The sequence below is a fragment of the Nicotiana attenuata genome, chromosome 1, assembly GCF_001879085.1.
Source record: "Nicotiana attenuata strain UT chromosome 1, NIATTr2, whole genome shotgun sequence".
Taxonomy (NCBI): domain Eukaryota; kingdom Viridiplantae; phylum Streptophyta; class Magnoliopsida; order Solanales; family Solanaceae; genus Nicotiana; species Nicotiana attenuata.
Window position 1 is genome coordinate 3,565,759 of NC_031989.1, and position 25,199 is coordinate 3,590,957.

A 25,199-nucleotide genomic window follows, 5' to 3' on the forward strand; every position below is an offset into this window, starting at 1 on the left:
TTGCATTGGTGAGGACGAGAGTAAAAGCACGAAGGGTGATGCCGTGCATTTATTGAATTCTGATTCGTTGTTGATATCCGGGTTATGTTGTCTCTTTCGTTTACTTGATGTCTTTCTATTCGGAATAGTTATCTCCCCCACAGCATGCTTCCCCTCCCATACTTGACTGGTTATCTCTGTATTTCTTTTCCGCTGTAACTGCACAGATTTATTTGGTAGTCTGGTCCTAGCCTCGTCACTACTTCGCCGAGGTTAGGCTAGGCACTTACCAGCACATGGGGTCGGTTGTGCTGATACTACACTATGCACTATGTGCAGATCCCGGAGCAGCTATCGGACCATAGTTGGAGGTTACCTTCTCCACCCGGAGATCCAAGGTAGACCTGCAGGCGTCCGCAGGCTCTAGCGTCTCCCTCTATCCCTATTTCTTGTTTCATTTTCCTTTTATTCAGAAACAGTGTACTGTTATTTCTTCAGACCTTGTATGTAGCAATCTTAGACCGTCTGTGACTCTGTGACACCAGGTTTTGGGTGGTTAAGGCTTAAGTATTTGTAATAGATACAGTTTTCATATATGTTATTATTGTCTTCCGCGTAAATTTGAATTTTCGCTGTTATCACGTTATCGCCTTATATTTGTTAAAAAGAAATAATTGGTTAATGAAGTATTTAGATTAAAGTTTGGCTTGCCGAGCTCACATTAGTAGGCGCCATCACGAATCCTGAGGGTGGAAAATCCGGGTCGTGACAGCATATGCATTAAAAGTTGATTATGATTTATGCATTACGATATATGAATATGGATATTAAGGACAAATTTTCTCTACGTGTTGCTACTGCATCCTTCCATCTATTTTCTGGCTCTTAGTTTGTTTTTACTATCTTTCTGGCCCTTGTTGTTGATATTACTTGTTTCTACTATTTCTTTCCATCTTTCTTGAGCTGAGGATCTATCATAAACAACATCTCTATCCTCCCAGGTTGGGGTAAGGTCGTAGACACTACCCTTCCCAGACTCCACTTGTGGGACTTCACTAAGTCTGTTGTTGTTGTTCTTGCTTGTACTGCTGACTGACACGTGTGTTTGTTTCCATAATGAGATTGACATCCGCAACCATCTTAGTATACATCAGACTAAAAGAATACAATTGTTCTCGAGAATAACTCACCGGACATGAATGGTATGATTTTAGTCCCTGATGTAGTTCATATGATGAGATCAAAAGCCTCACTGGACGAAACTCAACAAATTGGCCGTGCCCTCTATTGTCAACCAAAGAGATCAATTGGCATTGTAAAAGATGTTCAAATGCCTGGAAAGAAAGTAAATATTTGTCAGTATAACTTTAAAGATCCAAAGTTGAATGTTAGACAAAAATTATTTGTATTTAAGTCCTTGCTACACACACGCGGAGGCATACATTCCGTGCATAATAATCACTTGTTTGGAACGAATCATGTACGCTTTTGTACTCTGGAAGGCATGATAATATGGTCAGTCGCATAACATTCACACTATTAACATAAGAAGGGAGCATGTAATAGTCAAACCTTTCATTACTGAATTGAAGGTCGTCTCTTGCTCTTTGACTTCCAACCTCCTCAAGCAAACAAGAATATATAGCTCTAAAGTGTAGCAATCTGCATCAACAAATTGAGAATTGCGTTGTTTTCAGTTTGATTCGTCTTGGTGGGTCCTAGCGGTGGAGTATATTCATATTTTAAAATGGTTTGCGACTGACTCATACCATATATAAATAGGTCAAATTTTTTTTAAAAAAAAAATATTAAATGAAAAGAGGGGCGTAGTGCTACAAAAATAACTTTGTTCTATTTTTTAGTCTATATATATGAAGAGATACTACGTAACCGATTCGTTGTGAGTGACTCACACCATATCCCCAACAGTATGTACTATTGGGGCCTAATCAAATTTCCAAGTAATTTTACGACTCACAATGTCTGGGACTATTGTGTCGAGAGAAGATATGGGAATAGCTGAAGAGGTCGAGTGTCGAAGGAAATTTAAGAGGAAGTGATGTGGAAAAGAATGTGAGGAGTCCAAACTATTTTAGCTCTACCCCTAAACTTTCCAGAAGTAGCTAGTCAACACTCAACACAAAATGCATAATGACATACCTTTCAAGGTTTCCAACTTGGGTTGCCGTTGAATACTTGAGAGTGCTATTTTAAAGTTATCAAGTGATAAAAATCCAGATTTTGTATCCATATGGCACACAGCAGCAAACCTAATGAAAATTATTATACAATGAGTTTTCATTAAAAGAATAAATGTTTGATAAAGCACTATGAATGCAGCAAATAGGTAGTTGGCGACTTACAGAAATCTCAATAGATGGTTCAAAGTTGAATCAGAATCACATAATGACATAATGACGTCTTTGAATTTATCATCCGATAAAGTATTCTAATAAATATTAAGGATAATTAAATATCTGCTAGCAAAATACTGATCGCGATGCGTAAAATTATAGCAAATTTGATGCTTGTTTTTATGTCTAACCTAAAAGAGGGGTTTCCAAAAGGAAACGAACTATTTTAAACCTTAGCTTACAAGAAGGACAAGTATTTGGAGTATCTAGGCTTAGCACAAATGAGTTGTTACCGATGTTCTCTCTCTTTTCAATTTTTCCTGGTCATGTGTGTATCATATAACTTTAATTCATTCCTTGACAATGAAAAGTGTAACGAGTAAAAAGGATACAAGAAGCTTAGTGTTATAAGCAGCTACATATTGAGGAGGAAGTTCTAACTCTGTTGGCAGTAGTAAAGCGTGCTGCAAAATTCTGATATACAGATTGTCAGTATTGATAAAATTTCTTGTAGGCAGTAAACGAGGAACCAAGGTATGCAACGAGAAGTTACTTTTGCAAGTCTTCCTGCGAAGGGGGTAGAAACAACAGCTTTCTATGTGAGAAACGAGACCTTACTCTCTTCTCTAAGTGTTGATCGGCATCCTGCACAACAAAAGTTTCACCACTCTTAATTTACTCAAAACTTCAAAAAGTTCTCTAATGGGCTAGCTATATGTAGTCAATGTGCATTAGTGACAAGACAACTATTTAAGAAATTAGGGAATCTTCCAAAGTTGATCTTGCTCATAAGCAACTCAAAACGAGATACTCATTTGATTTTTGAGGTCCCAAAAAAAACCCAAAAACATCTGGATATAATGATGTTGAGTAATGTATGGTTCATAGAGAAATAAAATGTGCCATAAAAAATAATAATGCTAAAACTAAGCAACATACCAATCTGCAACTCACACCAATGAGAACAGCTTGTGACGTTACAGACTGCATTGCATCTAGCAAGCTATAGAGTAATCGTTGTTTACCCTGCAATTTACGGATACATCCAATCCTGAAAACTTGACATATTTTCTCATATGTTTTCTTCACTATATGAGAATCTTACATGTGTAAAAAGGTCAAACTCGTCCAACACAAAGATAATGGTTTTATGTGCCAACCCGCACTCCCTGATGAGAGATTACTGTAGAATGAGCACACCCACCAGGAGAAGAAAAAATGAGTACACATTTTATTTGAAGATTATAAAATTTGAACATTCTTTTTCAAAAGGAAAAGAATCTAATTTCAACATTCTCAGGCACTTTGAAAATAGCCTATTCTCTTTCGTCAGCAAAGCAAAGAAGGAAATTACAGGCCATATAGACTCACCTTAACATAGATAATACAAACTGGGAGTTATCGTCAAATGATGCATGTTAAAGAAAAATACGGTGACTGGTTGATGCCTTTGGTTAAAATGTAAAATGGATATCATAACCAGAATGAACACAGTACCGTTTTTGAGAACATCAAGTGATGCTCCATACATAATTGCCTTGCAATCTCCTGCGAGTGAATAAGCAGTTAGATTATTTAGTTGAAGTCTATATAGAGTTAGTTAGACAGTAGGAGCTATAGCTGCATCTGCACACACGTCGTCTCTTAAGATTAACATCCAATTTATCCATTAATAGCCTTGTATATTCAAATGAGAACAGTGACTAAAGAACTACATTTCCTTCCTTAGTTACACTTCTATCCTCTAAGTTGGACTTCTACGTTTAGAAGTGGAGATATGGCCAGTCACATATCTGGAGAAGGTTGATGGAGATCAAAGATGCAGTGGAATCTTTCATTCTCTGGAAAATAGGCGATGGTGATTCTTCATTCTGGTGGGACAACTGGACTGGCTTGGGACGATTAGCCAAGCTAACAGATGGCAGGACAACTCCAATGAATATCAAAGTCAAAGATTTCATATCAAATGGTAGGTGGATTTCACAACCCAAACCGATGGGCCGCGGCGGGCACCCGGTACCTTACTCAACTGAGTACCAACTTAACGTATCTTTCTTATTACATCATCATATGCACGTGACATACGGGCCTAATAGACCAACATAATCATTTATAAACTCAAACATAGGACGACAAGGTTGTACAATCTTTTACGTACATGACATCTGTCTACAAGCCTCTAAGAACACATAATTTTCATAAAGGTAGGGACAGAGTCCCGCCATACCAAACAGTACATGTCTAAATCATACTAACCAAACAAGCAACTCCGAAGCAAGTGGAGCGCACCAACATCTTCCGCTGAGTTGATAGCCTACTTGGAGGGCTCTCGACTGTCTATCGGGACCTGCGGGCATGAAATGCAGCGTCCCCAGGAAAAAGGGGCGTCAGTACGAATAATGTACTGAGTATGTAAGTCACATAAATAAATACATAAGAGACATGGAAGACATATAGAGTACATGACTCAACCTGTAAGTCTGAATAACTTTGTAAATCATAAATTACTTTTAGCTTCATGCATATGCGTATGAATGTCATGTCGTGCATAGGTACATGTTTCATAACATCATCAGCCTCTGAGGGCATCCCATCATATCATATCGGTCACCGTAGGCAAAATCATCATCGTATACCAGCTGATCAGGTGGTGGTGCGTATATAACGCCATAACCTTTCCCATATCTCATATACATATATATATATACACACACACATATACATACATATATACGCATATATAACGTCGTTTGAATCATATTTCAGCCACTGTGGGCAACATCATCATCATATACCGGCTGATCAGGTGGTGGTGCGTATATAACGCCATAACCTTTTTCCATATTCCATATACATATATTTACATATATACGTGTATATAACTCCATCTGGTCATGGGTCAATGCACATGTATGAAATGCATGAAAAAGTACGTTAATAAAATCTTTCGGAATTTTCATAAGACCATTTTGTCTTTGAGCAATATCATAAAGTAAACTCTTTTTTTCTTCAACTTTCATATTTTTCTGAGACCCATGAACAGATGATAAAATATTATGACACATGGAAATTTAAGAACATAGATATCTCCAATACTTCTATGAATAGAGTCATTTATGGAATTTATGCATTTGCACGTTTCGTTCGTATTGTATGGATCATGCCAAAAGAAAGAAGGGATAACCTTAACATACCTGGAGTAGGGAAAAATTCGTATAATATTTCTTGAAAAAGATTGTACCGTTCTCCTTTAGAACCGCACAATTTAACGTTGCTATGGTTCTAACAATTCTCGTTGGAATTGTTTGGTTGCAAGAATTTTATTGAAATCTTGCTGGATGGGGTTTGAATCCGTAATGTTTATGAAACCAAATTCTGGTTTGAAAATATCTTGAATAGGATTTTAGGAAGAAACTAATTTTTGAAATGTTATGAAACTAAGCTTTGTAACGTCTTACACTTACTTTGGTCAAAAGACACTAACGAAGAGTTTGTAAACTTTGGTTGGGAATTGTTAACGTTCTTGTTTTGTATTGAAGTGTTTTTAATAAAATCTTAAATTGATATCTTCATTCTTTTGGTGGCTTACATAATTAATGCTTGGTGTCACCTTTCTTTCAAAGTGTGACACCTTGCTTTCTTTATTAGTTAGTCATTATAAGGAAGGGGTTGCTTGTCACGTTGGGGGGTTAAATCTTATCTCACTTATTAGCTAACTGGGTAATGTCCTGTTACCCGGTAATTAATCAATTACCCGTATAATTTAAAAATTATCTCAACTTAATTAAATACTAATCTCTTTCAATATACCTTGTACACCTTACTATCATGGCTATGTAGTACATTGTATGGCACTAGTCCATAAATACCGGGTATTTTAGCTCGTCACGAATTTGATCCCAACATGCTAAACTTGGACGAAAATTCATTTTCTTTGACTTGCTTCCCCTCTCACCTTCACGAATTTACTCATCACTTATTTGAAATAGCATAATCCTTATAATCTCCAAATAATCTTTTCCTTGGACTGATGTCAATTACCTTACGACAAATTCAACGTACAATACTACAGGGTACAACATCGTCGTAATTTAATATTGGGACGCGTAACATCATCGTAATGTAGTACTGTAAGGCGTAACATGATCGTAATATAATACTGCGGGACGTAATATCAACGTAATATTGCGGCGCGTAACAGTGGAGATGGGATTTGCTAAGTCTTTTATTACCTGCCGGTGTTGTTAACAAGATACAAAAGGTTGAAGTGGCTCAGAGTAGGAAAGATTGGGCCTACTGGACTTTGGAAAACTCAGGTAGTTTCTCTACAAAATCAGCTTTGCAACAATTAAGGACATCTATAAGTGAAACCTTCATTGGCAAATTCTTATGGCACAAAAGAATGCCTTTTAAGGTGTCTTTTCTGATGATGAGACTTCTAAAAAACAAAGTCTCAACAGATGAAGGGATTTAAAGAGTTGGTATCATGATTCCCTCAAGATGTAGTTGCTGTACCAGACATCAACAGGAGACAAGGTCACATCTATTTGGTGATAGTAACATTGCTAGACAGGTTTAGAACTATTTCCCCAGTACATGTGGCATAAGGAATACAACAAGATCAGTTAGGAGTTTGGCGATGTAGTGGTGGCTGACCATACCAAAGAACGAAGTGCATAGGGTTCTATTAAAATGTTTTCCATCTGTAATTTGTTGGAAAATATGGAAGAACAGGTATGCAACAAGGTTTAAGAATTTACATATGTCTAGTAGGTATATCATCTAGCAGGTGTGTCACTTAACGTCATTGATTCTGCAATGTCAATTCTCTAAGTTAAATTTACCTGTAACAGGGGAGGACAAGTGTGCTTATGTGGAGAAACTACAACAAGTTATCCACAGTCAATTGGTGATATGATCCAGTCCTGAGGAGGGGTGGATGAAAATGTATGTAGATGGCTGTAGCAAGGGTAATCCTGGAAGTTCTGGAGGGGGTGGCATAATAAGGGATCATCGTGGACATATGATTTTAGCATTTGCTGATTACTTTGGTCTTTGTAGTAACAATGTGGCTGAAGCTATGGCAATTCTACAAGGGTTGTGTATCTGTATTGATAGAGGTTTTCTTAAGATTATTGTTGAATCTGATTCTCTTATGTTGGTTAATATAATCAATAATAAAGTCAGACCTCCATGGCAGATTCACAGCATCATGGCACAAATAGGGCAGTTGATACAGAAGGGATCCTTCCTTTTTGTTCATATATTCAGGGAAGGAAATGTGATTGCAGACCAAATGGCAAGTTTGGGTGAGAAAGTCAGGAACCAGATTGCCTTCACTGAAGATCTTTCATTGCCTAGGCAAGTTAGAGCTTACTTGAAGCAAGAACACGATGGCTTCCCAAAATTTCAGATTTAGGCCAAAAAAGAATCTCTTCTCTGTTAGTAATGGCTGAGATGAAGGATCTTATCTATGTTATACACTTAAACTGTTTAGCTTTGTGCTTTATAGTTGACTCTTCAAATATTGTAATGGAGGAGTCCTCCCATATCTTAGCTACAACTCTTTTGCATTTTTGCATAGGAATGTCTAGCAGCAGTGTTCATCATGCTCTGGAGGCTATGGTGTATGTCCTCCTCCATGTACTTATGTTATTTGATTTTTATACAGGTTAGGGCTACTCCTAACTCCTATCAACCTGGTGGATCTTTTGAAAAAAAGAAAAAAAAAAAAGTTTAGACCGCTGAACCGACATTCCACCAGTAAAAAGAAAAGCGTTATCGGATTTCCATCGATGACTTAAACCTCTTTCTTTAGGGCCTTTAAAGACCGGCCATGACCGGACTCTTCCTTTGCCTTTTTTATCACTATATTCTTTTTTTTAATAAGATAAATTATATTAATCAAAAGGGAGAGAACTCCCGTATACAAGAAGTATACCAAAAAGTAAAGAATTTACAGTGCTTGGCATCACCCATTGAACACCAAAAAGGTTCAGGATCGTCCTCCACAAAGCCGAGGACACAGGGCAATGCAACAAAAGATGATCAACTTCTTCCCCTGAGCTTTTAAATATATAGCACCAACTAACAAGTGTAATTCCCCTCTTTTACAGATTCTCATCAGTCAAAATCACTCCCCTCGCCGCTAGCCATGCAAAAAAGCACACCTTCGTGGGCGCCTTAGGAATCCGGATGGAAAAGAGGCCTCCTCTATCACCAACATACTCTGGTAAAAGGACATTACGGTGAACAGATCATCGCCACGCAAACCCCATCTCCAAGAATCACAAGATGGATGAGGCCTGTCTTGCCCATATAGCAGTGTCAATAAGTTTTGGAGCTCCGTAATCTCCCAATCTTGCATGTTCCTTCTAAATTAGAGGTCCCATACTACCCCCCTACATGTTCCTTACGAATTTGTTGGACCATCAATTCCTTCTGGTTTGAAACTCTGAAGACGTGGGGGAAGGAGACCCTCAGAGTATCCTCTCCACACTACCTATGATTCCAAAAGCTTATTCTCCTTCCATCTCCCACCCTGTAAGAGATGTTGGCACTGAAGGATTTCCAATTCTTCATGATGCTCCTCCACATGCCACACCCGAAAGGTGTTGTGATTGCCTTGGTCCTCCAACCCCCTCTCGTGGAATCGTACTTTTCTACTATGACCTCCCTCCATAGAGCATGCTCTTCTACCCCGAATTTCCACAGCCATTTCTCCAACAAAGCTCTGTTGAATACGCTAAGATCTTTTACTCCAAGTCCACCCCACTTCTTTGGGGAAGTGACTGTGTGCCAATTCACTAGATGATACTTTCTAGTTCCACCCGCTGCATCCCAAAAAAATTCCTTTGAAGCCGCTCCAGTGTCTCTGTGATGCTCACAGGAGCTTGCAACAGGGACAAGTAATAGGTGGGCATACTCGATAGAGTGCTTTTAATGAGTACTTCCTTTTCGCCTTTTGACAAGTACCGTTTCTGCCAGCCCGCTAATCTTTTTTCAACCCTTTTGATCACTGATCCATATCGGCATCACAGAAAACTAGGGTGTCGTCCGTGAAAAGCAAATGAGAGACTCTTCGGGCACTGGGCACCCTGATCGGAGCTGAGAATCCTCTCAAAAAGCCTCCGCCCGCCGCTCGATCCATCATTTTACTCAAAGCATCCATCACTAGAATGAATAGCATGGGGGATAGGGGGTCTGTTTACCTGAGACCCCTGGAGCTGCTAAAGAAACCACACGGGCTACCATTAACCAGGACAGAGAATCTGACTGAGGAAATGCAGAACTTGATCCATCCCCTCCATCTTGCCCCAAACCCCATCCGCATCATATTGAAATCCAGGAACTCCCAATTGACATGGTCGAAAGCCTTCTCAAGGTCCAACTTGCATAGTAAGCCGGGATCTCTATTTTTCCTTCTGGAGTCTACAAGTTCATTTGCCACCAAAGCGGCATCCAGGATCTGCCTACCTTCTACAAACGCATTCTGGGAGGACGAAATAGACACGTCAAGAACCTTCTTGAGTCTATTAGAAAGCACTTTAGAAATAATATTGTAAATGCTCCCCACGAGACTAATAGGCCTGTAGTCACTGATAGAAGACGCACCTTCTTTCTTAGGCACAATAGTAATAAAAGAAGCATTGATACTTCTCTTGAAAACACCATTCACATGGAAGTATTCAACGGTTTCCATTAACTCCCCCTTGATTGTGTCCCAACAGAGATGGAAAAAGGCCAAGGAGAAACCATCAGGGCCGGGGGCCTTATCACCAACACAACTCAACACAGCCTCGTGCACCTCCTCCTCCTCGAAAGCCCTTTCTAGCCACTCACTATCTCCCTCCCCTATGTGGTTGAACTCTATTCCCCCCAAAGTCGGCCTTCAACTAACTTCCTCTTTGTATAAGTTCTCATAAAACCCCATTATCGCCCCTTTTACCTCCTCCTCTCCCTCAATCCTCACCCCATCCACAACTAAGGACTCTATGAAGTTTCTCCTTTGATTTGCAACCGCCACCCTGTGGAAAAATTTGGTATTCGAATCCCCTTCCGTTAACGATAGCGCCCTCGATTTTTGCCGCCAACTAGTCTCCTGAGCTATTGCTAACTCGACTATTTCCCTCTTAACCTCCCCCTCTCTCTTTCTCAGATTCATCCAACTCCCTCGCGCCTTCCCCTCTCTCTAGATCCCCCAATTCATGAATAAGCTCCCTCATTTTAACCTCTACCCTCCCAAAAACCTCCTTATTCCACCTAATAATATCTCCCTTGAGCAATTTAAGTTTCTTCGAAAGATGGAATGAAGGTGTCCCTGATACCCCATAGCTTGTCCACCATTCTTTCACCTAGTCACTAATCCTGGCACCTTCAACCACATGTTCTCGAATCGGAAGGGAGCACGCACCCCCTCCTTCTGCATCCATCTAGCAAGATAGGCAAATGATCCGAAGTCAGCCTAGGTAAAGGAATCTGCAGCACATTGGGCACCAGCTCATCCCAAGAGGGCGATATTAGAAATCTATCAAGTCTAGACCTTGAGTTGGAATCCTCCGCCATGGCCCAAGTAAACCTTTCCCCTGACAGAGGAAGATCAATGAGAAAGTGATCATTGATGAATTCAGAAAACTCCTCCATGGCCCTCGAAATCATACTACACCCTAATCTCTCCTCCGGGAATCTAATAGTGTTAAAGTCTCCCCCCAGAACCCATGGAATGTCTCATTCCCCCATCATATTGGCCAGTTCCTCCTAGAAAAATACCTTGGACCCTTCTCCTACCGGTCCGTACACTCCCCCAAATCCCCACTCCACCCCACTCACTCTATCTTTGACAAGAGCTGCTAAAGAAAAAACTCCCTTCTTAATCTCCTTTACCTCCAAGCTTCTATGATCCCACATTAGAAGAATGCCCTGACACTTCCCACTGCTGGAACCCAGTCATATTTTACCCAACTACCTCCCTAGACACTCCTTACAATCACATCCGACAAAACTTCCATTTTTGTCTCCTGAAAGCAAACTAGGTTAGCACCCCACTCTCTAACTCCCACTTTGATGATGGCCCTTTTGTTTGGGTCATTCATCCCCCTCATATTCCATGAAAGAATCTTAACTTCCATAAGAAACAATATCCCCCTTTTCCCTACCCCCTCTAACCGAGCTCCCTTCCTCCCTGTCACACACCCGGCCCCTTCTCTGGTACACCACTACATCCCCTAAATTATTTTGCTTAACACTTTGACCCATCTCCCTGCCTGCACCATCATAACAAGATTGTTGCTCAATCTTCCTCAACAGTTCTAACACCCTATCTTCCTTCCCTTCAAAAGAAATACCTAGAAACTTCCCAAAGTTTAATAGTTTATCCTCCATCCAAAAAGGCATATCCCCTCCTCCAATCCGTGACGAGATTGGACATGCGTCTTCTATATGTACCCTTTCCTTGCCCCTACCGGAGAAATACAAGACCATAGCATTGCTAGCAATAGGAACTTTAGGTGCCAAAAGGATCTCGCCATTTCCTTGAGGGGTATCAATCTCTGAAATTAGCACCCCGTTGCTACATGAATGACCAAGAACACCAGTAGGGTAGCAGGAAGGAGGAGAGCATGGGGCCCTTGGCGGCATCTTCTAAGAGAGGGTTGATGCGAAGGATTGGATCGAAGATCTTCGCGAGACAGCCCCGGGGCACCATAGATAGCATGTGGGGAATAAGGGGACATAGTGAACATAACCACTCCCTTAGTTGGGGGCTGTGACTCTCCTATCCTTTCAATCTTTTGTTTCCCAAGTCTTTTTTCATGTTCCTTAGTGTAGTCTCGGTCCATAGTTATTGACTCTGTTCCTCATATCCTAGTCTATATCCATAGTTGACGTGACTCTGTACCCACACCTTTCCCTTTGTATAATATACGGCTGAGTGACTTCGTAACTTCAATGTATCTTTTTCTTACTGTAGCATAGGTCACTTCTCGAGCTGCCATAACTCGTCAATTTCCTACCTCCATTTCTCTTGTTCAAGCTTGTGCTTTGTCACACAACATCACAAATAAAACTCTTTGTCATACAACAACCAATACTACTATACTATTACTATACACCTCAGTCCCAAACAAGTCGGGGTCAACTATATGAATTATCACTGTCACGACCCTAACCCCGAACCCCGGTCGTGATGGTGCCTCTCGTGAAGACAAGGCCAGCCAGTTAAACCCAATTCACCTTTTTAAGCAGTTAATCAACACAAATATAGTCTAAACATGATTTAATAATACTGAATAGCGGAAATATCAATAACAATGCGGAAAATCCAACCCGACACAGCCATAACCGGGGTGTCACAAGTCACGAGCATCTATGAGCCACAATACAGTCTGCTAAAGTCATAAACTACTACAAGTGTTTGAAAAGGAATAGAAATGATAGAGGAGTAGAGACACGGGGCTGTGGACGTCAACAGCTACCTCGTAGTCTCCGAAAGGCCGCCTGGGACTGGAGGAAATCAGCACTCCGGAGCGGAACCAGCTACGACTGAATCTGCACACATGGTCCAACTAAGTGAGTAACGAATATAAATAATGACCGAAAGTAAGAAAACACGTAAACACAAGGTATTCTATAATGAAGCAGTAAAATCAGTTAAAATCAGGAAAAACCAGTGAAAATCACGTAAAATCCTCTTTCAACCAGTAAAACAGGTAATTACCGATAATTAAGATAAAGTAAACAAATAGAAATTCGCCCCTCGGGCACAGTATCAACAAATCTGCCCCTCGGGCAACAGCTCAGAACAATACCAGCCCCTCGGGCTCAATCTCACATCATAATGGGTACCCGCGCTCACTGGTGGTGTGCAGACTCCCGGAGGGGCCCTTTACGGCCCGAGCGCAATAACAAGCCATCTCGTGGCATCAAACTGGCCCTCGGCCTCATATCAAATCAAACCACCTCGTGGCATATATATCTTTGGCCCTCGACCTCAATTCAGTATCAGTGTTTCCTCACAACATAGGCCATCAGCCTTACTCAGTCAAAACACTCACAAGTCCCTCGGGCAATAGTAAAACAGTGTTTCTCAGCCCAAACATCATTTAAAATGTCATTTAAGTCTTAAAACTGAGTAAACATGGCTGAGTAGTAAAACGGTGAAAAATAACATGATTGAGTTCAAGTAATAAATTAAAAACAGTGAGGAAATATCAATAAAAGCCCCGAAGGGTTCAAATAGTTGGCACTAGGCCCAAATATGGCATTCAGCCCAAGTAATGATGATAGCAAATAGTTTTCAATCAAATACGCGGTAAAATTATCAATCAGGACGGACCAAGTCACAATTCCCAATAGTGTACGATCCCACGCTCGTCATCAAGCGTCTGCCTCACCTCAATATAGCACTACGATGTACAATCCGGGGTTTCAATACCTCAGAACATCATTTACTATCATTACTCACCTCGAACCGGCTAAATCTCTAGCTCGCGACGCCTTTGCCCCTCGAATCGGCCTCCACGTGCGTCGAATCTATCCAAAATCAGAACGAGAGCATCAAAATATGCTAAGGGAACAAAGCCCAAGCGAAAACAATCAATAAAGGGCACAAATTCCGAAATTACCAAAACCCGACCCCCCGAGCCCACTTCTTGAAACTCAAAAATTTTCACATCATTAGAATCCTCGTCTCCCCACGAGTTCATACATATCAAGAATACAGGAATCGGAGTCCAAATCACCCCTCAAATCCCCATTTAGAAGTCTCTTAAACTCAAGCCCTAATCCTTCATTTTTAGCCCTTTAATTCTTTTAATTACAGCCTTAATCCATGAAATACTACCATAGAAAGGTGTTTTTAGGTCCAAAAATCCTTACCTTAATGAAGTCTCTTGATTTCTCTCATCGGAATCGCCCAAAAAGCTCCAAGGTCGAAGTCAAAAATTGTGGAATAACTCAAACTCGCGAAATGAAATAACATATATGTTCTGCCCAGGCCTTTCCGCATCTGCGGCCCAGGGCCCGCTTCTGCGGTACCACATTTGCGGCCCAAACCACCGCTTCTGCGGTTCCTCACTTAAGGCCCAAAATCGCATCTGCGATAGAACTTCCCTTGACCGCTTCTGCGGTAGCTGCATATCTGACCCCTTTTCGCTTTTGCGATAAATCACCCGCATCTGCGGCGCCCCATCTGCGGTCCCCAAACCGCAGATGCAAAAATACTAGAATCTGAAGCTGCAATCAACATCTAACTTCTCCGTAAGCACCGGAAATCATCCCGAGGCCCCCGGGACCTCAACCAAAAGCACCAACATGACCCAATACCTTATCCAAACTTGTTCCAATCATCAAAACACCTCAAACAACATCAAATCACCCAAAACACATCAGATTCAAGCCTAAGTTTCTAAAATCTCCCGGAATACGCTTTTGATCAAAAACCCAACCAAACCATGTCCGAATGACCTGAAATTTTACACACACATCCCAAATGACATAGCAAAGCTACTGCAACTCTCGGAATTCTATTCCGACCCCTGGATCAAAATCTCGCCTATCAACCGAAAATCGCCAAAATATCAACTTCGCCAATTCAAGCCTAAATCTACTCCGAACCTCCAAAACCCAATTCGATCACACTCCTAAGTCATAAATCACCTCCCAAAGCTAACCGAACCATCAAAACTCACATCTGAGCCCTCTAACACATAAGTCAACATCCAGTTGACTTTTCCAACTCAAACTTCCTTAAAAGAGACTAAGTGTCTCAAACCTTATCAAAATCATTCCGGACTCGATCCGACCAACCCGATACCACAAAACACGGATAACGAAGCATAAAGAAGCAAAAATAGGGGAAACGGAGCGGTAACTCATGAGACGACTGGCCGGGTCGTCACATCCTCCCCAACTTAACAAACGTTTGTCCTCGAACGAGTCAAGAAACGTACTTGAAGCCTCAAACAGGTGAGGATATCTGCTCCGCATCTCCCGCTCGGTCTCCCAGGTAGCCTCCTCCACGGGCCGACCTCTCCACTGCACCTTCACTGAAGCTATATCCTTTGACCTCAACTTCCGAACCTGACGACCCAAAATAGCTACTGGCTCCATACCATAGGTCAAATCATCATCCAACTGAACCGTGCTGAAATCCAGAACATGAGACAGATCTCCAATATACTTCCGGAGCATAGAAACATGAAATATCGGATGCACACTCGACAGGCTGGGTGGCAAAGCAAGCTCATAAGCCACCTCCCCAATCCTCCGAAGTACCTCAAAAGATCCAATGAACCGCGGACTCAACTTCCCTTTATTCCCAAATCTCATAACACCCTTCAAGGGTGAAATCTTCAACTGAACCTTCTCACCAACCATGTAGGACACATCTCGAACCTTCCTATCAGCATAACTCTTTTGCCTTGACTGCGTTGTACGGAGCCTCTCCTGAATTACCTTCACCTTCTCCAAAGCGTCCTGCACCAAATCAGTCCCCAATAGCCTAGCCTCACCGGGCTCGAACCAACCAACTGGAGACCTACACCGTCTCCCATACAAAGCCTCATATGGAGCCATCTGAATACTCGACTGGTAGCTGTTGTTATAAGCAAACTCTGCGAGCGGTAGAAACTGATCCCATGACCCTCCGAAGTCAATAACACAAGCACGCAACATGTTCACCAATATATGAATAGTACGCTCGGACTGCCCGTCCGTCTAAGGATGAAAAGCTATGCTCAACTCAACCTGAGTACCCAACTCTCGCTGCACAGACCTCCAAAACTGCGAGGTAAACTGAGTGCCCCTATCTAAAATGATGGAAACGGGGACACCATGCAAACGAACAATCTCCCAGATATAGATCTCTACCAACCGCTCTGAAGAATAAGTAGTACAGATAGGAATGAAGTGCGCGGACTTGGTCAGCCGATCCACAATCACCCAAATAGCATCGAACTTCTTCAAAGTCCGTGGAAGTCCAACAACAAAATCCACAGTGATCCTCTCCCACTTCTACTCAGGAATAACCATTTGCTGAAGCAAGCCACCCGATCTCTGATGCTCATATTTCACTGCTGACAATTGAGACACCGAGCTACAAATCCCACAATGTCTTTCTTCATTCTTCTCCACCAATAGTGTTGCCTCAAATCCTGATACATCTTCGCGGCACCCAGATGAATAGAATACCGTGAGCTATGGTCCTCCTCCAGAATCAATTCCCGAAGCCCATCCACATTGGGCACACAAATCCGGCCCTGCATCCTCAACACTCCATCATCACCAATGGTCACATCCCTGGCATCATCATGCTGCACTCTATCCCTAAGGACAAGCAAATGCAGATCATTATACTGGCGCTCTCTGATGTGATCATATAAAGAAGACCGAGAAACTACACAAGCCAACACCCGACTGGGCTCCGAAATATCCAACCTCACAAACCGATTGGCCAAGGCCTGAACATCAACTGCAAGAGGTCTCTCCCCAACTGGAATGTATGCCAAACTCCCCATACTCACTGCCTTTCGGCTCAAAGCATCATCCAACACATTAGCCTTTCCCGGATGGTACAATATAGTGATATCATAATCCTTAAGCAACTCCAACCATCTCCGTTGTCTCAAATTAAGATCCTTTTGCTTGAACAAATGCTGAAGACTGCGATGATCGGTGAATACCTCACAAGACACGCCATACAAGTAATGCCTCCAAATCTTCAATGCGTGAACTATGGCAGCCAACTCTAAGTCATGAACGGGGTAGTTCTTCTCATGGGGCTTTAACTGACGAGAAGCATACGTGATAACTCTACCCTCCTGCATCAACACACGACCAATCCCTACTCTCGAAGCATCACAATACACTATATATGAACCTGAAGCTGATGGCAAAACCAACACTGGAGCTGTGGTCAAAGCTTCTTGAGCTTCTAAAAGCTCTCTTCACACTCGTCCGACCATACAAATGAAGCACCCTTCTGAGTCAACTTGGTCAAGGGCGATGCGATAGATGAGAATCCCTGAACAAACCGGCGATAATAGCCTGCCAAACCAAGAAAACTGCGAATCTCAGCAGCTGAGGACGGTCTGGGTCAACTCTGCACCGCCTCTATCTTCTTTGGATCAACCTGAATACCCTCACTGGACACCACGTGTCCCAAGAATGCCACTGAGCTGAGCCAAAACTCACACTTGGAGAATTTGCATAAAGCTTCTCCTCCCTCAATCTCTGAAACACAAACCTCAAATGCTCCGCGTGCTCCTCTTGACTACGCGAATACACGAAAATATCATCAATGAAGACTATGACAAACGAGTCAAGATAAGGCCGGAACACGCTGTTCATCAAATGCATGAACGCAGCTGGGGCATTGGTTAGCCCAAAAGACATAACCAGGAACTCATAATGACCATATCTCGTCCTGAAGGATGTCTTAAGAATATCCGAATCCCTGATCTTCAACTGGTGATAATCCGAACGGAGATCAATCTTGGAGAACACCCTCGCTCCCTGAAGCTGGTCGAATAAATCATCAATGCGAGGCAAAGGGTACTTCTTCTTAATTGTTACCTTGTTCAATTGCCTATAATCAATGCACATTCTCATTGTGCCATCCTTTTTCTTCACAAACAGAACCGACGCACCCCAAGGTGACACACTAGGCCAGATGAACCCCTTATCTAGGAGTTCCTAAAGCTGCTCCTTTAACTCCTTCAACTCTGCTGGTGCCATACGATACGGCGGAATAGAAATGGGCTGAGTGCCCGGCACCAGGTCAATACCAAAATCAATATCCCTGTCCGGTGGCACGCCCGACAGGTCTGCAGGAAATATATCAGGGAAGTCCCTCACAACTGGAACAGAATCAATACTGGGAGCCTCAGCTCCGACATCCCTCACAAAGGCAAGATACGAGAGACAACCCTTCCAATCATACGCTGGGCCATCAAGAAAGAGATCACTCTACTAGGAACATAATCAGTCACACCTCGCCACTCGATCCGTGGCACACCTGGCATAGCCAATGTGACTGTCTTAGCATGACAGTACAGAATAGCGCGACACAGAGATAGACAATCCATGCCTAGAATGACATCGGAATCCACCATGCTCAATAATAAAAGATCAACTCGGGTCTCCGGACCCCCAATAGTCACCACACACGACCGGTACACACAGTCTACAACAACAGTATCACCCACCGGGGTAGATACATGAACAAGTAAAGCAAGAAACTCACGGTGCGTACCCAAATAACAAGCAAAGTATGATGACACATAAGAAAAGGTGGATCCGGGATCAAATAATACAGAGGCATCTCTGTGGCAGACTGAAACAATACCTGTAATAACAACATCTGAAGGGATAGCATCAGGTCTGCCTGAAAGAGCATAGAAACGGGCCTGACCGCCCCCTAATCGACCTCCCCCTCTAGGGCGACCCCTGGCTGACTGACCTCCACCCCTAGCTGGCTGGGCGGGTGGTGGTGGAGCAACTGGCGCTGAAGCCGATGACTGACCCCTATGCTGGTATGAACTAGCAACACGACGAGGATACTGCCTCTACATGTGGCCTATCTCGCCACACTCATAACAACTCCCGGGTGCTGGAGAAGAGGACTGAAGGGAACCCCTCGCACCAGAGTGACTAGCAGATGCGCTCGGCATAGAAGAGCCCTGAACCGAAGGAGCACGGGATGAACTCTAAGCTGGAAGGGCGCTAAGTGATGACTGGCCCTGCTGAGATCCATGATAACCATGACCTGAAGATGCCCCATGATAACCTGGGCGAGCTGACTGAGCAGGCCTGAATGAACGGCCTCTGCTGTGCTGAAACTGGCCCCTCGAAGGAGCACCACTATAGCTGCCAGATCCTCGAGGCATCTTGGCCTCCCTCTCCTCTCGCTCCTGACAGCGAACAAACTCAATCTCTCGGGCAATATTCACAACCTCCTCGAATGTAGCACCAGATACCCTCTCCCTGGTCATAAGAATACGGAGCTGATAAGTAAGACCATCAACAAACCTCCTAATCCTCTCTCAATCTGTCGGGACCAACCAGATGGCATGACGAGCCAACTCAGAAAACCTCAACTCATACTGTGACACGGTCATCTCCCCCTGACGCAACCACTCAAACTGTCTACGCAGCTCCTCTCTGCGAGACTACGGCACATACTTCTCCAGAAGGAGAACGGAGAACTACTTCCAGGAAAGGGGTGCTGCACCAACAGGCTTACGCCTCTCGAAATCCTCCCACCAAGTGAAAGCAGGTCCTGAAAACTGATAGGTGGTAAAAGCGACCCCGCTGGTCTCCAGAATACCGGCAGTACGAAGCATCCTCTGACACTTTTCCAGAAAGCCCTAGGCATCCTCTCCCTCTACACTACTGAATGACGGAGGCTGAAGCCTACCAAATCTGTCCAACCTACGCTGCTCATCCTCTGGCATGGCAGGAACTACATAGTCCTGAGCAGCTGCAGCCGGCTGGGCGGGGTGTGCCCCCGGCGTCTGAAGTCCCTGCATGACCTGCTTAGGTGTACGAGCGGCGGGAGTCTGACTACCTCCCCCGGCCTGAGAAGTAGCTGCGGCTGTAGTGGCTGAAACCGCCTGAGCTAGGCCAGTGCAAACTGATAAGATCTGTGCCAAGGCCTCCTGAAGACCCGGAATCACGATAGGCACAGCTGGTGTGCTGGAGTGTCCACAGTTGGGACCTGGTCCTGAACTGGGGCAGCTGGTGGATCTACAGGTGCTGCCCTCGCTGCTCTGCCTCTGCCACGACCACGACCGCATCCACGGCCTCTGGTGGCCTGAGCTGGTGGCACTGGTGGTCGTCCACCCCGTTCGGTAGCGCGTGTCCTCACCATCTGTGAGAGAATAGAATAATAGAAGTTTAGTACTCGGATCAACAAGTTCGCACGACAAGAATTTCAAGGATATGAAGTTTTTCATAAAGGTTCTGCAGCCTCTCGAGGATAAATACAGACGTCTCCGTACCGATCCGCGAGACTCTACTAAACCTACTCATGACTCGTGAGACCTATGTAACCTAAGATCTGATACCAACTTGTCACGACCCTAACCCCGAACCCGGTCGTGATGGCGCCTCTCGTGAAGACAAGGCCAGCCAGTTAAACCCAATTCACCTTTTTAAGCATTTAATCAACACAAATATAGTCTAAACATGATTTAATAATACCGAATAGCGGAAATATCAATAACAATGCGGAAAATCCAACCCGACACAGCCCTAACCGGGGTGTCACAAGTCACGAGCATCTATGAGCCACAATACAGTCTGCTAAAGTCATAAACCACTACAAGTGTTTGAAAAGGAACAGAAATGATAGAGGAGTAGAGACACGGGGCTGTGGACGTCAACAGCTACCTCGTAGTCTCCGAAAGGCCGCCTGGGACAGGAGGAAATCAGCACTCCGGAGCGGAACCAGCTACGCTTGAATCTGCACACAGGGTGCAGGGAGTAAAGTGAGTACTCCAACTCAGTGAGTAACGAATATAAATAATGACTGAAAGTAAGAAAACACGTAAACACAAGGTATTCTATAATGAAGCAGTAAAATCAGTTAAAATTAGGAAAAACCAGTGAAAATTACGTAAAATCCTCATTCAACCAGTAAAACAGGTAATTGACCGATAATTAAGATAAAGTAAACAAATAGAAATTCGCGCCTCGGGCACAGTATCAACAAATCTGCCCCTCGGGCAACAGCTCAGAACAATACCAGCCCCTCGGGCTCAATCTCACATCACAATGGGTACCCGCGCTCACTGGGGGTGTGCAGACTCCTGGAGGGGCCCCTTACGGCCCAAGCGCAATAACAAGTCATCTCGTGGCATGAAACTGGCCCTCGGCCTCATATCAAATCAAACCACCTCGTGGCATATATATCTCAGGCCCTCGGCCTCAAATCAGTATCAGTGTTTCCTCACAACATAGGCCCTCGGCCGTACTCAGTCAAAAATACTCACAAGCCCCTCGGACAATAGTAAAACAGTGTTTCTCAGCCCAAACATCATTTAAAATATCATTTAAGTCTTAAAACTGACTAAACATGGCTGTGTAGTAAAACAGTGGAAAATAACATGACTGAGTTCAAGTAATGAATTAAAAATAGTGAGCAAATATCAATAAAAGCCCCGAAGGGTTCAAATAGTTGGCACTAGGCCCAAATATGGCATTCAGCCCAAGTAATGATGATAGCAAATAGTTTTCAATCAAATACGCCGTAAAACTATCAATCGGGACGGACCAAGTCACAATTCCCAATAGTGTACGACCCCACGCTCGTCATCAAGCGTGTGCCTCACCTCAATACAGCACTACGATGTACAATCCGGGGTTTCAAACCCTCAGAACGTTATTTACTATCAATACTCACCTCGAACCGGCTAAATCTCTAGCTCGCGACGCCTTTGCCCCTCGAATCAGCCTCCACGTGCGTCGAATCTATCCAAAATCAGAACGAGCGCATCAAAATATGCTAAGGGAACAAAGCCCAAGCGAAAACAATCAATAAAGGGCACAAATCCCGAAATTACCAAAACCCGACCCCTCGGGCCTACTTCTCGAAACTCAGAAATTTTTACATCATTAGATTCCTCGTCTCCCCACGAGTTCATACATATTAAGAATACAAGAATCAGAGTCCAAATCACCCCTCAAATCCCCATTTAGAAGTCTCTTAAACTCAAGCCCTAGTCCTCCATTTTTAGCCCTTTAATCCTTTTAATTACAGCCTTAATCCATGAAATACTACCATAGAAATGTGTTTTTAGGTTCAAAAATCCTTACCTTAACGAAGTCTCTTGATTTCTCTCTTCGGAATCGCCCAAAAAGCTCCAAGTCGAAGTCAAAAATAGTGGAATAACTCAAACTTACGAAATGAAATAACATATATGTTCTGCCCAAGACTTTCCGCATCTGCGGCCCAGGGCCCGCTTCTGCGGTACCGCATTTGCGGCCCAAACCACCGCTTCTGCGGTTCCTCACTTAAGGCCCAAAATCGCATATGCGATAGAACTTCCGCATCTGCGGCTTCGCAGATGCGGCCATCTTGACCGCTTTTGCGGTAGCTGCACATCTGACCCCTTTTCGCTTCTGCGATAAATCACCCGCATCTGCGGCGCCGCATCTGCGGTCCCCATACCGTAGATGCGAAAATACCAGAAGCAGCAAATCTGAAGCTGCAATCAACATCTAACTTCTCCGTAAGCACCCGAAATCATCCCGAGGCCCCCGGGACCTCAACCAAAAGCACCAACATGACCCAATACCTTATCCAAACTTGTTCCAATCATCAAAACACCTCAAACAACATCAAATCACCCAAAACACATCGGATTCAAGCCTAAGTTTCTAAAATCTTTTGGAATACGCTTTTGATCAAAAACTCAACCAAACCACGTCCGAATGACTTGAAAATTACACACGCATCCCAAATGACATAACGAAGCTACTGCAACTCTCGGAATTCCATTCCGACCCCTGGATCAAAATCTCGCCTATCAACCGGAAATCGCCAAAATATCAACTTCGCCAATTCAAGCCTAAATCTACTCCGAACCTCCAAAACTCATTCCGATCACACACCTAAGTCATAAATCACCTCCCGAAGCTAACCGAACCATCGGAACTCACATCCGAGCCCTCTAACACATAAGTCAACATCCGGTTGACTTTTCAAACTCAAACTTCCTTAAAAGAGATTAAGTGTCTCAAACCTTACCAAAATCATTCCGGACTCGATCCGACCAACCCGATACCATAAAACACGGATAACGAAGCATAAAGAAGCAAAAATGGAGGAAACAGAGCGGTAACTCATGAGACGACTGGCCGGATCGTCACAATCACTGATCATGTTTCCTATTTGAATATGTTATACAACTTATAGTGCCCGAAAATCCAACCTGTAAAAAAAAAGATAAAAAGGGGAATTGTATTCATACCTTTAAAGCACAATTGTCGTCGATGTGCAAGAGTCCATTCAGTTTAATCTGTAATCAAAATAGCAATTACTCTCAATAAAACCATAAATCTAGTGATATTTTTTTCGTATAGATGTATCTCACCGCTAATTTCCACAAAAGAATGCAAAATCTAAAAGTTGGAGATATAATGAAGATATTTAATTAAACTAAATCAATACCACACAGATTATATCAGGATATTCTTGCAGCAAATCCTTGATAACCAACTCCAAAATCTGACATAAATAATAAAATTTTTTTTTAATAATTATTAAATCAGGTTTACATTTTTATCAAATTTCACAGCACAAATATAAACTTTTGTGCAAAATCTCAAAAAAAAGGTGCCTAGCTCGTAATTTTTTCAAAAATATGTATATATACTATATAATGACACCCCTTGACTTCTTGGTGAGTTTTTTTTTATATTTTGACTTCCCTTAATAAAAATTCTGGATCTGTCATTGTCTATAACAGAAACCCTATATAACAACACTTCATAATAAAAGCCAAACTTTTTTCTGGAACCAATTTTCATATTATATTATAATATGGGGAAAATGCATAAGTACCACCCTGACCTATACCCGGATTCCCAACTACACACTTTTTCTTTGCGGGAATCCTATTACCCCCCTAAACTTATTTTAAATGTAATTATTTGCACCCTTAACGCTGACGTGGCAGAGTGTGTGTATTTCATTCTCCCAAAGGAGAGTGAGAAGCAAGAAAAAATAATTTTCAGATTATTTTTTATTCTTTTTTACCATTTTTTCTTACTTTTTTTTCTTTTCCCTTTTCTTTTTCTTTGTCTTTTTCCTTTTACTTTTTTTTTCGTTTCTTCTCTAATTCCGGCGGATATTCATTCACCGGCGACTTTGTCTAACTGTTTTTCGTCCATTTTTTCTTTTCACACACAAATTAAACTCTCAAAAAGATCTATTCGTAAGCAAAGCAAAATACACTAAAGAAGAGAGATTCAAGTAATATTGCCGGCGCGTAACAGTGGAGATGGATTTCTTTGCTAAGCTTTTATTACCCTGCCGGTGTTCGTTAACAAGATACTAAAAGTTGAGTGGTCAGATAGGAGATTGGGCTACGGACTTTGGAAAACTCAGGTAGTTTCTCTACAAAATCAAGCTTTGCAACAATTAAGGACATCTATATAGTGAAACCTTCATTTTGGCAAATTCTTAATGGCACAAAAGAATGCCTTTAAGTGTCTTTTCTGATGAGAGACTTTCAAAAAACCAAGTCTCCAACAGATTGAAGGGGATTTCAAAAGTTGGTATCATGATTCCCTCAAGATGTAGTTGCTTGTAACCAGACATCAACAGGGACAAGGTCACATCTATTTGGTTGATAGTAACGATTGCTAGACATGTTTAGAAATAATTTCCCAGTACATGTGGCATAAGGAATACAACAAGATCAGTTAGGAGTTTTGGCGATGTAGTGGTGGCTGACCATACCAAAAAGACGAAAGTTGCATAGGGTTTTCTATTAAAAAATGTTTTCCCTCGTAATTTGTTTGGAGACAATATGGAAGAACAGGTATGCAAACAAGTTTAAGAATTTACATATGTCCTAGTAAGGCTTATATCATCTACAGGATGTGTTCACTTAACGTCATTGATTCTAGCAATGTCAATTCCTCTTAAGTTAAATTTTTACCGCTGTAACAGGGAGGACAAGTGTGCTTAATGTGGAGAAACTACAAACAAGTTATTCAGCACAGTCCAATTGGTGATATGATCAGTCCGAGGAGGGAGGTGGATGAAAATGTATGTAGATGGCTTAGCAAGGGTAATCCTGGGAAGTTCTGGAGGGGTGTGCATAATAAAGGGGATCATCGTGACATAATTGATTTTAGCAT

The 25,199-nt window shown here is 42.6% G+C and overlaps 1 pseudogene; it reads right to left on the reverse strand.

The window, feature by feature from the left end:
- LOC109232506 lies at nucleotides 1,035-24,706 on the reverse strand (annotated as a pseudogene).